This window comes from Haliaeetus albicilla, chromosome 4, assembly GCF_947461875.1.
Source record: "Haliaeetus albicilla chromosome 4, bHalAlb1.1, whole genome shotgun sequence".
Lineage (NCBI taxonomy): Eukaryota > Metazoa > Chordata > Aves > Accipitriformes > Accipitridae > Haliaeetus > Haliaeetus albicilla.
Window position 1 is genome coordinate 52,952,747 of NC_091486.1, and position 17,061 is coordinate 52,969,807.

The 17,061-nt window shown below is 42.1% G+C and overlaps 1 long non-coding RNA gene across 1 annotated transcript in view; it reads left to right on the forward strand.

Annotated features, from left to right (window-relative positions):
- The window catches only part of LOC138685219 (uncharacterized), a 112,733-nt gene that overhangs the window by 59,257 nt on the left and 36,415 nt on the right, over positions 1 to 17,061 (forward strand). The gene's annotated exons all lie outside the window — the stretch shown is intronic.

A 17,061-nucleotide genomic window follows, 5' to 3' on the forward strand; every position in this document is an offset into this window, starting at 1 on the left:
GCAGCTTAACCTTACTTTTTTTTTTTTTTTGATAATAAAAATGTTTTAGCGGTAGATCCGTTATGTTTTTAGGAGTGTTTAGACTGATGATGTTCCTTTAAGCCAGGGCCATTTCTGAAGTCCGGCTTTTTCCTTACCCATGTTCTTTGACATTCAAAAGAGAAAAAAAAACCCCTCTATGATGAATAGAGATTTTTTGACATTTTATTAAGAGTTTGCCCATTACTTTGATTTGATTATTTTCACTTTAATTACCCTAATTAGCCATCAAGATATAATTTAGCATTGCTGTCACATTAGGCCACAGGTGATATTACGAAGAAAGACTTGAGGGCATAAAAAGAAACAGTTCTGAAATAGAAATCACATTAAAAGGAGCTGGGCTGATCAAACGCGTGTGCCTCTTTGTCCCTCCACTGAGGTTCAAGCACAGCTTGTGGGAATAAAAACGAGACTGGTGCCTTCAATGGATTGTGGTCCAGGCTGCAAAAATCATTACCCATAATTTGACTTTGCTGCATGACTGAGTGGTGTGGAAGTTGCTTCCAGCCACATTTTGCCTTGCAGATACGAAGAACGTGGAGGATGCCAGTATTCTCCATTCATCATTTCTAGCATAAAGAGTCCCAGTTTAGTTAAGAATCCAGTGTGCTCGCTGCTATATGCGGATGGTTTAAGGGACGTTGTTACAACCTCTATGGTTGGCCAGAAAGGTAGCAGCCACATGAAGAAATTACTTTGTTGACTTAGAGTTATACAGCAGGTGGTATGAATACAGCCAATCTTAAGTTGTGCATCAGATTTAAGCTTGGATTAATTTAGGTTCCTGACTTTGGTCCTCAAAGGAATAAGAGGAACAGCATCTGCAAGAGCTCAATGCTGACGGAAAAAGAGAGTATTTTTCTGACGGAAAGTACTGTGGCCTAGTATGATACCTGAGGTGTATGAATAGAGCGCAGTTTGAAAACCCGTTGTCATAAGTGGCGGAATCAGCAATGTAACTTAGAGGCTCCTAACGTTTTTTTCAAGTCACCAGACAATTTGCTGTTTGTCCTGTGGGGTAGATATGGCAAGCCCTGTTTCTAGGATCATGAAAACGGGGGGGGGGGGGAAGTGCAGAAATGTTTATCTAAACATTAAATATTAAGGATGCTACACACTCATTAAATATTAAGTACACTACAATTGCTCCTCATGATGTCTCTGATTACTGATAAATTTTTAAAGGGAGGTGGGTGGAGAGGGAGTAAACACAGCACAACAAGTGGAGGGCTTTGCAAAGCAGGAGATGCACTGACACGTCTGCAATAACCCTTTTCAAAGAGACACGGCTGAGAAATCTTGCACTTATTTCTTTTAAAGGCTCTCAGTGCCTGCATGTAACAAGTGCCACCCCTCAGGGCTTTTAAGTGCTAGGTGTAGCTAGGACTGAGGGTGAGAAACCGGTAATATGTACATTTGGTAGAGAAAATTTGGCTTAAAAGAAGAGAATTGAACTGTCTTTGATAGAAAGGGGCATAATGGGGTGGGGCATTAATAACTTAAAAAAAAAATCTTTAATTTATTTGACTAACATTCTTCACTCTGAGCTGTACCTGGGTTGGAGAGCAGACACCAAATTCTGCTCTCATTAGGCTGGTGTAAGCACGCAGGCTAGGGAACGAAGGTGGCCTATACTGAATTATACAGGCTTGGTGACCGAATGCCCACAACACTGAAGCTGAGAAGCTCCGGTGATGTGCTAAGCCACATGATGAAATTTCATCCCTAGGCATATTTAGTTGCGCACCCGCAGTCTGACAGGAGAGTTAGACTGCTAATAACTCCGTTGTCAAACTAAATCAGTATATTCTTCTCTCGTGAAGGAAATTTGCACCCCTGGTACTGTATCCCCATGACCGCAGCTGCTGCTATTCCTTTGGGTTTCAAATGGAGACCTCTAAGCTTTGTTACTGACAGATCTACTTCCTAACATTGGTAGGAAAGCATACGTGAAACATGTCTTTTCAGGACGTTCAAGTTCTCAGTCAGCCTTTTATATGCTGTTCTTTTTACGATATGGTACACTGCAGTTTGGTCAAACTTTTCTGCACACCAGATAATCACAGAAGTATAACACATCCTAGGAACACTATAAGGTGATTAAATCAGTGTTTGTAAAGAGCTCTGAAACATGTGGGTGAAAGGTGGCATAGGTCAGAGAAGAAGTTTTAGCCTTGTCATTTTATAGTCCGGCCCAATTACTCTGGATCTGGTTGAGTATTACAAAATTTACCCCTTTGCTCAAGTTTCTCAGTAAGGCCTTGAGGAAGGCCTATCTTAACTTTTCACTTGGCTTTGCCAGGCTTAAATATAAATGTGTTAATACATGAAACATCCTAGTGTTCTCTGAGTGCATAAAGGTATATGGTCACAGAAAGCCAAAGTGATCTCTCTATGCACTGGACTATTTTCATCTATGTTCACCCCAATGAGAATGATAATGCAAAGGATTGCAGGGCTCTTTATCAAAAAGCAGGGTTAAGATGCATTTGAGCAAGATTACATGAAAAATGTTGTCGCTCCATTAGAGAAAGAAATAATCCCTTTGTTTATATTCTGGAGATTAAAGCGGTAACAGCAGAAAACACCCAGAGGTCACCACACACATACTTTGCTGTCTCAGTTATTGTCTATGATATAACTGTGGGATGCAGCAGTGCACTTGCATAATTTAATTGGTTCTCCTTGTGCTGGGAGTCCTGAAGCAGCTCTCTGTATGAGGTAGTAAAGTGGATCTGCTTAGCGGACAGATAGGTGTGCTTGATTTTGAACAAAAAGGTACATGATGTGAATGGAGTATTTCCAAGGAGTAATAGTAACTTTAAAGTAATGGCCTTTCCTAGTTGCAGAAACTGCATGTGGTTCTTGAATACCTGTGAGGGGTTCAGTCTTCTGCAAGGTTTGTTTTCCTTGTCTAATCCCATAGGTATGATGTGTATGACCCTCAGCAGTAATTACCTTTTAATAAGCTTGTGTTCAGTTGAAAAACAGTTGCCTTAACTGAATAGGACAAGCCAAACATTGCATTATCTGAGACCTGAGAAGGAAAAATTCCCTTAAAGCAGTTAGATCATGCCCAGTGGTCCACTTCCAGAATGTGCATACCAAGTGTACCCCTTAATGAGGTATCATCTGTGTTTCCCTGACATTCATGAGTCAACACCTGTCTTCCCCTCTGATGCCACATCCTCTGATACAAAGGCTCAAGGGTAGAAATTTCTAGTCGAAATTTCCTGCTCTGAGTTATTTTACTAGCATTTCCCAGCCTAGCTTTGCAAGTACAAGATTTTCTAGGTGGAGACTGCTGAAATCAATAGCAGTTGTGCCATGTGTAATCAGGGAGCAAGACTAGCCTCTGAATAGCAAAACATTTCAACATACTAGACTTCACATCTCTTACACCCTAATAGTTAGCCAGCCAGGCTGATTTTTCAACTAGCTCAGCACCTTTGTGTCCAGTGAGGAAGTCATCGGAACAGGTTTGCCTGAACAATGTCCTCGATATGCCAAGCAAGTGGCAGTCCAAAAAAAAAAAAAATCATGCTCTCTGTTTCTGTTCTTCCCAGTGCAAAATGGCCATTAACAAATTTCTTTTTTGGGATATATTATTTGCTGTGTTTATTTAGGATATAAGCTTTTGAGGCCAAGGGTAGTGCTTGGCGTGATGAGTACGATGGGCTGAATCTCAGAAGGGATCTCTCAGCACTGCTGTAACATGAAGAATAACAAACTGTGAGGTATAAAAAGGGGAAGTGTTACAACATCTCAGTAGATATGCTGCCAACTCAAATTAAACAGACAGTGTTAACCAGCCCACTTTATTCCTCCTCTGTTAATGTTGAAAGTTACTGCTTTTATTTCCTCTCATACCTTCCCTGGTTCACAAACAAACAGGGATAAGAAGATGTTGTTAAGGGATAACTTATTTGGTTACACTATTTCCAACTCATATTGGTTTGAACTAAGTTTATCAGCCAGCCATGGAAACATTAATCACCCAGAAAAATAGCACACAGTGAAATGACTTTTCAAAATGTCGTTGGTATAATTATCATCTTGGCCATTACATTAAATGCCACCATTTATAACTGTTATGTTTAAGTATGCAAACAGTAATTAACTTGGTAATGAACTGAGGACCCCTGTGCCTCTCTTCCCTCAGCTAATTTGCATGTTAATTATCATTAGCAACCAGGGAAACAAGTTATAAACAGCTTAATTAGCAGCTTAATCATTTTTACAAGAAAACGTGCTGCACTTTGATACATGAGCAAGAGTTAGATTAATGAAGTCAGATGAGTGTGTTTTTTCAGTGCTGTTCCCTGCTGCAGCACTATGCTTGTACTTGGACAATGTGGATAACACAGACGTGTGCACACGTGTGCGCGCACACTTACGCTTCGGGTGTCCGTGCTTCATTTTACAAGCAGGCATTGTTTCTGCAGAAGGCGAGGAGCTGCCCTTCTCTTCCATGTCTGGTAGCAAATGGTTATGTTAAAAAGACGCTAGGAAAGCCAAAATTCCAGCATGAACAACCGAAACGCCGTGAAGCTAGTTTTGATAACAATCCTCATTTAATCCTGTTGTTTCTAGGCCTTCTTTGCTGTGATTCGATTTGATTTGATTCCACTTGTAGTCCCTGCAGTGTCAGTCGGTTACTGCTTCAAGCAATACTGCGTTGGCGCTATTTCGGATGCCGGCGATAGATACCCGGTTCCAAGGCTGGCCTAGGCTCTGTGGGTGCCACTGCTGTGGGCTCAGTGGACAGAGCTGCGGGTGCTGCTTTAACCGCACGTGTGTGTGTTTAAGAGCAGATGTTCAGGCTTGCCGATGGTGCTGTTACTTCTGGTAGGGCTTTTGCATTTCATGCTAGACTCACAGTTGAGGGCTGAGCTTGTCTTCCTGAATAGCATTAACTTTGAAAAGAATTTGCTTTTTCTCCCCCGCCCCCGCTTTTGGCAGAAACTTTCTCATGATTTAATGGAAAATTTAGGTACAATTTGAAATTTTTTTTTTTCTGCAGGTTATCATACTTCCATTCCCCAATATACATTACAATAAATAATAGCTAGCTCACATGCATTTTGAAGGTGGTTTTTTTTTTTCTTTTAAGACTTTTTTTATTACATTCAAACGTTAAATGGAGAGCTGGAATTGGGTCTTATTAATACAAAGGACATAATGATTAAAAGGAGGAAAATCTTAATAGGAAGGAGAAATGCAAACTGTGGTTTATAGCTGGTGTTGCCTAGTATGTCTGATGGTAGGCATGCAGTGTAAACGGGCACTGATCTGTGTGGAGTTTGGATTTCTGTGCATGGACTGAGATCCTCGATGGGTAAGCTATCTAGATGAAGCTCACCCTGTTGCTTATACAATGGATAAAATGTCAGTCTGGGAATTATTCCACATTAGTCTGCCAAGAGCACTTCTCATTTGATGAAGAATCAATCATTTGATGAAAGGCAATAGGAATTTTGTCATAACATGAGAACGCATTGTCCGCGGAGGTTGTGGAATGTCTGTCACCAGAGATTTTAGGAATGGGTTAAATAAACAGCTGTAAGGGATGGTTTGGATATTGTTGATCGTGCTCCAGGACAGCAGGGTAGACCTAAGATCTGACACCAGACAGTTTTCTGTGATGTGGCTGCAGAACGTCCGTGGTGCTTGATTGGGAGATTTGGAATTTGACAAAACTCATTTCACTGCAGGTTTGATCCAAAATCAGGATGGCTTCCTTATTCCATAGGAGCCTAGGGATTCTCTCCATCATGATAAAGATGCTCATTGTTATGAAGTGTAAAGAAATACATGCTTGCACAAAATTAAACTTAAAAGGTGTTACAACCTTAATGCAACTCTCATTATTGGGAATAAAATGTCCATCCTTCTGCCATGACAAACCATTACCAGCAGAGGGTACCAGTGCACTGTTTGCAAAGATAGAAATTGTCATCTTTGGAAATCTTTTTATAATTTTTTAAATTTATTTTTATTTTGTGTGATTAACTGGGGCTAACACAAAAGCAAGAAGCTGCTACCTTGTGAGGGTTGTGAGTTCAGTGCACAGAATTTGTCCCAAATTTGGCTGCTTGCAAAATCCTGGCTGTTATAGACAGAATGGAGGAGTTAATGGTGAGGGGCTCAAACACCTTTTCTTTTTTCTATTTTTCTCTCTCTTTTTTTTTTTTTTTTTTTTTTTAAGACAAAGATTTTGATTTTGGACTTTTGAAATTATCTGCTGGCACATCACTGGCCCTTATTAATTCAAGACAGTTTGTAAGGATGGGTGAAAATCTGAAAGTTCCCAGCTCAGGCAGGCTTTGAGTTGCTATACCAGAGGGTGAAAAAATTCAGTGAACTCTGTGGAGCTAAGGAGAGTTGTGTCTCTGGCTCTGGATGATAGTTGAGTGAGATCTTACACTGCAGGAGCAGCTTCCTTTCAAACTAGGACTAGGAATTTAGCCAAACATTTTTCTTAAGAGCCTGTGTGATTTATAATAATGCAGAACATCTCTGAGGAATGCCCTCCAGAATGTTTTGGGTTTTGTGTCTGCAACTGTCCTACCTTCCAAAAATGAAACACAGCCCCGAATGACTGTCTGTGCTGAACACTGTATTCCAATCCTGGTCAAGTCAGTTTGGCCACTGACTACGGTATAACCGTCTTTTTGGTTCTGGAAGTTCGTTTGTGTAGCTTTGAACCCAGGCAAAGTGAGCTGTGCTTAGCAAGTGGTAGTTCTGTCACTAACTACAGTCAACTGTGGCTGTGCCTTAATAAGCCATGGTGCTCAGTTCCCAAACAAATAACAACCCAAAGACACTATCTGCCTTGTGAAGTAGTTGTCTGTTGAACTGGGAAGATAATCCATGTCTCATTTTGACAGTCTTGTTGCGTCTTTCAGTCCACAGAAGCCCAGAGCTGAGTGCATTTGGAGCCAGAACTAGCTGCTTACCACTAGAAGTAGTCCATATAGTTCAGGGCTCACCTGAAAAGGGGGGAAGCTTGCATTAAGTGGTTGTTGATTTACCCAGTCTCTTAATAGACAGATGAGATCAGATGCTGGCAATTTGTCCCTTTTCCTCAGATACCTTGAGAAGAATTGTCACATACTTTACAAATGCACACGCAAAAGACATCTGTTCAGGTAGTTTACCAACTGAGATAATGATGGCAGAAGAAGGGTACAGCTGAGAAACTACAGTCCTTGTAGGTTAGTGTGTAATTTTACCAAAGAAAAGACAGCAGATGCCAAAAGGGCAATGAATTGTTGCATGAGCTAACTCCAGCCAGCTCCACAGCCCAGCATGGCTCAAGCAGTGGCCCAGTCAGTGAAGCATGGCTGATTTATGCCAGCTGAGGATCCAGCCTAATGCATTTTATCTCCTCTGCCACTGGCTCCCACCATTTCCTCGTGAGGGGCACTGCCCTGCGGAATGGCAGCCGGTAAAGAGAGAGCTTCCTGTGCTATGTTCCATAAATTCTTTATCAGCTCATGTAATCAGATAGCATGGCTGGATGTTGATTTTGTTACGGTACCTGGAGCGAATCTCTATATGTTAATTTAAAGCCATAAAACTACAGCTTAGGGTTTCGGCATCCTAATTGAAACTTCCTCTTCTTGGAGGCATTCATGCTACGGCGGAATAATAATCATCATAAAAAAGCAAGATGCAGATAAAATGAAAGTGCATTGTTTCAAGTAACCCATAAATGCCAGGAAAACTCTGACACCTAGTGCCAAGCATGCAGCCGTGCTGAAGGATCTCCACTGGACTTTCTGCTTTCTTTTACCAGCAGTCCAGCAGAAGCTCCAGAAGGAGATCTGTCATTATCAGAAATGTGGTGTTTAGTCTTCCTTGCCAGAGAGTGTCCTCATTTGACCTGTCATTCCACGAAGAGTACATGGTGCTTGGCACAGTGGGGCTATTGTTTCTGGTCAATGCTATTTTATTGCCCCTTTGACATTCTGCTTTTCTGCTGTGGAGATGCTGCTGAGGTCAACAAAAGAACTGAAAAGCAGGATATTTGTTCTTGAACTGTTAAATCTGGATCCTGAAAACACTCACCGCCAAGGCAGTCACTTACTGAAGATGATGTTCTTAAGGTCTCCTGTCCGTGAGCTGAGAGTGGGATATGAGAGCATTATGTGGAGTTAAAGGAAGGTGATAGAGGGTGGGATATTTAGGGCCGGAGGTGAAACAGATAGGAATTGGTAGAAGAGTCTCATTGATTTCCCCAAGATGAACTGTCCCTTCGGCGGGGCCCGTCTGAACGCAGACTCTAACCTGCTTGCCCTGGCAGTGGTGTCTGAAACAAGCGGCTGGAGCCACGTGCGCTGAACAGCCTTTGCTTCTGCAGACAGGCCAGGCCTCATTCAACGCCGATGGGGTTGAGCTGGGATCCAGGTTTGGTAGTTGGCTCCCTTCTGTTGATCTGTTGTTTCCTCTAGCTCAAGGCATAAGCTCTGCTCTGCTACACCCACCGACCTCAGGGTCTTGTCTCCAGAAGACCATTAATGCTTAGGCAGGGGTGTAGGACCTCGTGCTTAGAAGCGAAGCAGAAAGGATAGGACAGCACCAGCCTGCTGACTAGACCGTGAACCAAATGCTCTAACAGATCAAAGGGAAAACTAAATTTTAGATTGATAGATGCCTTTAGTTTATAAGTTATTAAGCACCAGGTAACAGGTTAGATTAATATTGTGCCTGGAGGTTTCTTTTTGCTTCTTTTTTTTTTCTCTCTCTCCTTTTTTAAAAATTGGAGAAAACAAAATATTTTTCTAATTAAGTAAATCTACAGTGCTTACTAATGGGGCCCGTCTGTGTGCTTGTCACAGGGCACAGGGAGAACTGGAATAATGATTTTATTTTTTCATTAAATAGAATTATAGGCAGTTACTCAAAGCAACTGTGAGTCTAATTGAAAGAAAACCATTTCTTCTTAATTTACTTTCACGGTTCTGGATGATAAAAGAGTGTGTTCTCTGGAAAATTAAATAAAAAACGCAACATGAGGAAGCTTGGAATAATGTTGCTCAGGCACAGGTGGGCAGGGAGAGCACAGTAGTTTTCCTGCTAGTTATTAGTGAGTTCAGATACTGGTACTTCCTCTTACTCCTCAAAAGGTGCATTTCTTCTCTCCTAGGGCCCTTCCCAAGCTTTCATTTCGACTTCCCCTCTTTCACTTCAAGGGCATCCCTTTGTTTTCCAGCTTGGTCATCCACCACATTAACCATGTAAGCTTGACTCTTCCTGCAGGTTTAAACTTCCCCTCTCCCTCCACAGATGACAGCAGTCAGATATCAGTGCTCATCTGTGAGCCAAATGATTCCTGACTCGTTCAGGCAACTGGGATTACCAGGATCAGCAGGAACAGGTGGGAACCGAGCAGGTTGTGTGGAGAACTGATTGGAGCCTAGGACAATGCTAGACCCTGTTGCCGAAGTCCAGAAATCACTGGATGTGAGTTTGAGAGAAGCCAGATACGAAATTCAACTTGGAGGGGTGCATGTAGAGCTACTCCAGGAATTACTCTTGATGTAGTGTGGGAGATAAAGTATGTCTAAGGACAAGTACCCAGAGAGAGGGTGTGAAGTCACAGTCATAGTGGGGACCTGGGACTCTGAACTCCAATTGGTGCTTTGCAAATATATTGCTCTGGTGAAAAGTGCAGGCCAGGGCGGTGGGCTTTCCTTTCGCTGTCATTACAAAGCCCTTCGGTTCCAAGCACCGGCCTTAAGCTCATGGGTGCACCTTTCTGGGCCCAGGCTCCAAGGGCTCCTTAGAGTTGCCAACATCTCGTGGGTTTGTTGGATTTATAGTCTCTTAATAGGGCTGCAGTGAGCAAGTAAGGTTTGACTGCATCTTTCTCAGCCCTGAATGGCCCCAGAAACCTTTAGACACTGCACAGTGCCCCTGCACAGGCATATGAGGGGTTAAGAAAATGGGAACTGATTAATTCCATGATGAGGGTCCTTATCTGGCCCTGGTGCTGCCTCTGAAACGGACACATCTGGTAGGGTCACAGCATCAAGGAATGGCTGCAGCACTGAGGCAAGGGTCTGTTTCCACTAACCATTTCTGCTACTTCTTACACTAAGTACTTCCTAAAAAAGGCACAGGATAATGTTTCACTGTGGCTGCTGTTAGATTTACGGGGATACCATTTGCTCCAACTCTTGGATTCACTCAGTCCGGGACAAGATTAAAACCAACCCTTCAATTTCCTTTTTTCTGTAGGAAATTAACTGTGGCTTTTCTGCTAATGAAAGTCCAGAGACACTAGCTTATTCAGGCTCTCTGCTGGCTCTGTGTTTGTTTGATATGTCTTCAAGGTGCACCTGAAGGAAACAAGAAGTTAAGGCAGCAAGGCAGCTATTGGCAATTAACACTAAACATTATTTTCTGCCTTTTGTAAATGCCTGTGTATATAAGGAAGCCAGAGCAGGGCTTGGACTTGTCACTTAAGGAAATGCTCAGTCTTTTCTGTTTGAAAATAGGGTAAAGAAAAAGGCAGTGAAAACTTGCCATGAAACAAAAACTGTTTTGACTCCCATCTATAGATGTCTATACTTCTGTGATCCCGTTACACTAAAAAACTGTTTCATTGCAGTTTCATCTTTATTTCTTCACGTTGTGTAATACAAAACTAAAGAAGTAATTTCAAAAGACAGTTGGAATCTTCCCTTCTGCTTCTACTGAAATATTTCTAAGAAATGTTTTTGTAACTAGCTTTACTTGAAAAGAGCTGCTTCTTACAAACTGTTCTGCTGATGATGCCATGAGGCATTCAAGGGAAAGGACTTCCCCATAATACTCCTTGCTCAGCTGTGTCTTGGGTCAGGACAGGGCAGTCAGGGTGACTCAGAGCAATAGAACAAGGTATTTATATTTTTTCCATCAGTAGACTTAGTTGGGAATTTTCTGACAAAAAGCATTTTCACTAGAAAGTGCTGGTTCAGCCAAAATTATTTTTCTTCCATCTCATTCCCAGAAAACACTAGCTTCTTTGTTTCCTTCTGCTGCTGGAGAATCTGGGCCTCTGGGATCAATGGTTCCAATGCTGTCCCAGTGCAACCATTTTCCTCCTCCCTTTGGAAAACATGAAGCCTTCCAGGTAGCATGGCGGAGAACTGGACACCACAAAAATCCCCATGGAGGCAAGCAAGCTGTGACTCTGGGATCCAGTTGAACCCTGGCTTGTGTTGGGCTTGCAAAGGATTTGCCAAAAGAAGGTTGTTGGGATTTTTTTGTTTGTTTATTTTTCATCAGTATCTGAATTGATGGGTTTAGTTAAAGAGAATCTCCAGTCAATAGACTCACTGTACTTTACTGATAGTTAATATATAGGGAGGAGTGGAGGACTAGGCCCTTTGAATTAGGTGCCTTTTTAGGTTTGGAAACATACTTCCAGTCCATATGGTTGAGATGAACAAAAGTGAAGAGAAGATGTTGCTGAATCTCCTATTCTTATTAATGAGGAAGCTTCCCCCATTCTGAACATCTGCCAAAGTGCTATGAAGAATAAACAATATCCTATGAACTACCTGATAAATGCTTCTTTCAAAATAAAGATTTTTTTTTCCCAAACTCTTTAATACCTTCCTAATCTGAAATACAATTTTTCTCCTCTATAATCACTATATTAAAATTTAATACCAAGTATTAATATAACATACTTAATGGCAACCTGTATATTATTCTGAACATAGCTGCCCTGCAAAAGAGCTCTGTGAGCTTGAACAGGAGAGTATTTAACTCTTCCCAGGCACTCAGTGGATAGCAAAGGCACCTGGTGTTAGTTGCTACCACACAGAGCAAATTTCAGTGCTGGGAGTTGTGTTGGCAGGTTCCAAGCAAGGAATAATATATCCTCTTCATTTGGCTGCTGGGATCACTTTTGTTTTAGAAAATGTTTCTTCTGAGCCCGTTCTAGTAGGGAAATTTAGACTGGCAAGATGAAGGAGAGGGTGAAGCCATTATGAAGGGAGGGCTGTTATTAGGTGTATGTGTTTAAATCATGGCAGGGTGGAGGATGAACGAGTGAAGAGGCTCAGACAGTTAACAACCATGCTGCTCTTTTTTGGAACTGTCTTTTTAGCCTGACTGCCACCTGGGCTGTGTCTCTGTGTATATGTGAGTGTGGATGCTGTATGCAGGACTCTGTGAAGTACAGAAAAGCACTTTGCCAGCTTTCTTGTGTGCTGCATCCCCCTGCACTTCTCCAGAGAGGAGATATTCAAGATCTTGTGCTTTGCTCTTCCTGGAGACCATACAGCCCTTAGCACAGCACAGAAAGCTCCTGCCCTCAGCTGTGTTCAGCACAAGGACCAAAGTACTTCCTTCACCTGGTTGTTTGCTGACTGACTTTTCACCTTTCTATCCTAAGCTTTTAGAGCAGGAACTGACCCATTGACTTTCGCTGTGTCTAGGAAATGTGGATATCTGGCTTTTAGAGTTTGGTATTCTGTAGTATTGGAGCATCAAACATTAGTATGATTACCCACCAAGGAGCCTGAAAAAATGGACTCGGCCTCAAAGTGATGAGATTGGCTTAAAAATCCAAGATTATTGTTGAAGTTAACATTTTAAATTTTGGATTTTGAAGCTTTGTATTTCTAGTGTTAAGCTGTGGTCCATAACATGAGAGGTAGAAATTTGCTATAAAGGAAGACTCAGTTAGCATGTAAACATAGACATGCAAAAGCTCCAGCTGAATGCAAAATGCTGAAACTCATGACAAAATCTGTGTGGCTGACAAAGCCATAAAACCTCAGATCCACTTAGAGGAAAGAACACAGGAAACAAATATTTCCGTGCAGGTTTGATTCTGCGGGTGTCCCAGCCTTTTTGCTTGACTGGTTTAAGTGAGTGTGTTCTGAAGAGCTAAAAGCAGTAAGAGTTAGTTCTTTTACAATGTTTTTGTAATAGAATCACTGAGTAAAATATTCTCACCTAGAAAGAAGTCTGTGCTGAGATGGAGGGAGGGGAAAGAAATCAGAAAAAGAAAATAAAGAAACAGGCAGTGGGTGGCAAAAGGGAGAGAGGTACACAGTGGTGAGTGTGAAGGATGACTTGGAAAGTAGAGGGATGCTATTGAGGAACAGCAGTAGGAAGGAAAAGGGGGGCTGAGGGGAAAAGCAGGAGACATGGTAAGTTAAGTAAATTCACATTTATTTCTGCAAGAATTTGCTTCAAACGCTCTTCCTGCCCTCACTGAACATTTGCTGTTTGGACGTCCTCCACTACGGGGAGGAACAAAACCGCTCTGTTAAAGCACCAGTGGTGGAGGTGAATACCAGGTCACTGGCAGGCTGCTGTGTTCAGTGTCTGTGTGCTCCACCTGAGGCACACTGTGCGTGCGGAGGGGTGAGCCAGCAACCTATGAAGCTCTCGCAAAGGCTCCCTTGGGTCCTGCCTGTGCCCGTGGTCTGGTACAAGAAACCAAACTCCACTGCTAATTATTGGTCATCTCCAAAAATGCAGTGGCTTTCAGAGGAGCTAGTTCCGATCCCTAGGGAGCAGTGGTCATGCTAAGGTTTATTAGCATTGTCTTGACAGTGTTTAAATGCATAATGGACAAGCTAGACCATACAGCTGAAATTCTATCCTGCACTGCCAGTCAGATGTGTTCAGAAAGAGATGGTCCCTGTTTAAATTAGGGCCTTGAATATCAGTACAAATGAAAGGGTTTTCAGCACCAAGGAGGACAGAATTATTTTTACCCTTAGCTAACCTCCCTGTTGCCTGCACACCAGATAGCAGATATGTTCCAGCTTATTGGGACTACAACCAACCTATTGTTTTGGTCCAGTGTGAGCTAAAGTGAACAATGGGAGACATTGTTGGGGATCTGTTGCTGAAGGTTTTTAAGTGCATGTTATGCTGTGAAGGCATAGGGCATCTGCAGTGTAACTGTCTGGAGGCATTACTGTACAGTCCTGAGGAGTCTCCTTTACACACGAATTGCTCTGTTTTAACGAGGACTTCCCGTTTCCTGTGGAATCCTACATGACTTCAGCTTTAGGAGCTTCTCTGGACAAAAGCTGTAACACTTTAATGATCATAATCTGTTATACTTTATCTACTATGTACTCCAGTCATGGATTTGTTGCATGGCAATTGCTGTTCATATATCCCGTACGCAAGGAATATTAGCACAATAGGGCAGCTATGCTTTAATAAAGCATACTTCTTATTGAAGCTGGCATAGTTGTTACGGGTCAGTCTAGTTAATCTCTTATTCGTAAGTGTAAGACCTGCTTTGCCTCCAAAGTATGTTGCATAATGGTATTTAAGAAAAGACCTGATCCACTTCCAATGTCCATTAAAAGATACATTTCACTGCTATATACCATTTAGTCCTTTATGCACGAGATGTGTAATTTTAAAGAAATTTTAGAGGTTTCATCTGAAATCCCCTGCAAAATTTATTTGACTTTATCACCTACAGAGAAAGGCTCTTTCAGATAAACACTGAATTGCTTTCTGAGATGGGGAATACCTTGCTGCCATGTGAGCTGGAAGAGAATGTTTTAGGTAGAGGAGGATGACTGGCCGATGGTCTGACAGTTGGGCAAACCTAGTATTTCACCCAGTGCAAGTCTTGGTTCCTGTAATAGGCAGCTAACACACTCCTCCCAATAGGTAACACCTCTCTTTTCAATGTAGCATCTGCTGGCTTTTTGAATCAGATGCTATTACCCTCTATCTCTGGCATTTGCAGTAATGCTAATGCCAGGGGTATGACAACTTGCTAGTAGAGGTCAGTCCCTCTGTGAAAGCACTAGAAACAGGGAGAAGATTTTAGAATATGATGGGTTGGGGTTTTCTAGGATTTTTTTGGTGGTGTTTTTGTGTTGGTTTTTGTGGTTTTTTTGTTTGGTGGTTTGTTTGGTTTTTTTTGTTTTTGTTTTTGAGAGGGCAGCTGATGTATCCAAGTTCCCCACTGACAAACAGGCTCCTCTAGCCAGGGTGGTCTAAATGACTACTAGGAAACCAGAACTTGATACCTAAGTTTCATTGATCAATTATCAGTTACTAAAGGTGGAGGAGGTTGAAACAAGGGGTACTTCTTCTTATGCCATTCATCTGTAAAGTTGCTGGTGAGCTCTGAAGCCGTGTTAAGTAATACAGAGCCAATCGGGACAGAATTCAGCTTACAGCTGGATGACATTTTACACACGTTTAGAGCGTCTTGCAAGATGTTCTCCAATTAGTCATCATCACTCACAATATGTTTTACATATTACCACACAGTTTACAGTCAGTCAGACTAATACAATTGCAGTGCAGCTGCTCACAGCAAGACGCAAAGGTTATGGCACTGTGTACATAAGCAAGCTGTGAAAGTTACAGCCATCCAGCTCCTTTACCCTCTTGTGCTTTTAAAAGCCAACAGAAGCAGAAACAAATAGTGAGTGTGCCTCTCATTTCAGCCCTGGAAAAACATTTGAAAGCATGGAGTGAAAGGAGGGATTTTGTTTTTATAATTTGATTCCCATTGCTGCAGCTGCAGCCAAAACCTTTGGATTCTGGAAAAAGTTCAGAAAGTGCTGCTTTTTGGAAGAGGTCGTGTTTATTGGAAAATTACATCTTGCCCAGTAAAAGCTGACAGTATAAGTACTCTAGTCTATTAAAAGCTACAGAAGACACCGTTAAGGGTTTATTTAATGATTGCTACAGATGGGGTTTGGGAACTTGGAGCCTGGCATTAGTATATTGGGTTTGAGATTGTGTTCTGGGAACACAGAAACCATCATTGTTTTATTAGTGACCCCTCTCATCCACCTACGTGGTTAAAATAGAACTAGCTGCCACAACCAGGCTCTGCCTAGTAACTAGGCCTGTTTTGCTGAAGAAAAAGAGAAAGGTATCAGAGGTCAACACAGCAGCGTAGTGAGAACAGCTGAGACACTGACCAAGGAAGCCCAAAGCTGGCAGACTTGGGATCCTAGCCTGAAAGTAGACTCTGGCTCAGACTGGGGCTTGACCTTGAGAAGTTTCCTGGAACTCTTTGGATTATGGAACAAAAATACATCGTGGAAAAAGAGGAACCACAGCCCCGGAGATGTTAGACCTGATCTAAACTCCATCGGAATGTCACGAGCTATCAACAGCCTTTGAACTGAGCCCTTAACTCATAAGCCATCCTTGCCTCTGTGACAGAACTCTCTATGGAGAGAGGAAGTAAACATCATAACCTGGAGTACTGGGGAAGACGAGGGTCTATTTCATATAGCTGTTCTGCCAATGAGGAAGGGATCAGCCTTCCCCTTTGCTCGAGGAAGCCTCCCATTCCTTTTCTGCTGGTTGTCCAGTCTCTGCACATCATTAGAAAACCCAGGTACAGCAGAACAGGTTGGGCGGTTTCTGTCACTGGTGTCATAGTACAGCAATCTTGGACATCAGTTGGTAGAATTAGGAGCAGGTAGGACACTGCTCTGCTCTATTCTGTTCTGTGGGCTTATCTGATCATCTCCTTGGAATTTGAGGGCTTTCCTGTAGTCTGTTTAGGGAGCAGCAATAACATCTTTCAGGTGTTTGTAATTTTTTTTTCTAGGAAAGAAAATGTATGAAATAGTGTTATGATTCTGGAAGTGTTTTGATAGGTATATACACACATTGCCCTATATTTTCACTGAAGAAAACAGGATAAAACAGTGACATTGATATTTATAGCAGAAAGTGATGAGCACTATGAGGTCTTTACTTTCTGGAGGACAGGCATAGCCATGCATACATCTTTTACTGTTCTGTGGCTGTCTATTTTGTTAGTCCTTAATTATACATAAGGTCTTTTGTGTTATTAGAAACACCTGAGCATCCATGCAAGAGATGGGTCAGGAGGAAGTTCCCTGCCAATAAGTAAATCCAGAATTGTCTGTAACATTTTGTCCGTGGTGCACTGTAATAGCAGTGCAGAAGGGTGTGATGCAAACATTTTTGCATTGTCTTGCATCTTGCAAACACTTTGAATCTGCTTCTTGCAATTCTGCTGTCACACTTACTTGG